Source organism: Galeopterus variegatus, unplaced genomic scaffold, assembly GCF_000696425.1.
Source record: "Galeopterus variegatus unplaced genomic scaffold, G_variegatus-3.0.2 Scaffold15685, whole genome shotgun sequence".
Taxonomy (NCBI): Eukaryota; Metazoa; Chordata; class Mammalia; order Dermoptera; family Cynocephalidae; genus Galeopterus; species Galeopterus variegatus.
The window spans coordinates 1,186-1,661 of record NW_007741796.1 but is presented as its reverse complement, the minus strand read 5'-3'; positions in this window follow the sequence as shown (position 1 = coordinate 1,661).

The window sequence follows — 476 nt, the reverse complement described above, 5'->3', positions numbered from 1 at the left end:
TGAAATACTGTGTAGTTAGTGCCAACGGTGATCCACACACCCATGTGGACCTGAAACTGCCGCTATCAACCTAGGAGAAGGATCCAGACACAGATCCAGGGAGCAGCAGGAGCCTTGGGATGCTGGCTCCAGGGGATTTGGTACTGTACCATTGATGGACACTGGGCTTGGACCCCTGCTGGCCCTGGCTGCACAACACAGGCCAAGCCTCTGTCCAGTCCCTTGGTCCTATTACCTCTTCTTGCTCACTCACCAGAGGTAACTGGACAAAGTCTGATTGCTGCACAGGCATCCACCACCTACTGGAAGGATGAGGTGGCTTTAATTGTTGGCTTGCAGACCTCTTAATACTTTGAAAGCCACCCAAGTTTCTGAGGACTTCTGTCCAATGCACAGAGCAGAGAAGCATGGAAGCATTTTCCCCACACTTTCCTGAGATGTGTTCTGTATTGAAGAGGATCTCTCCCTGGACTCCA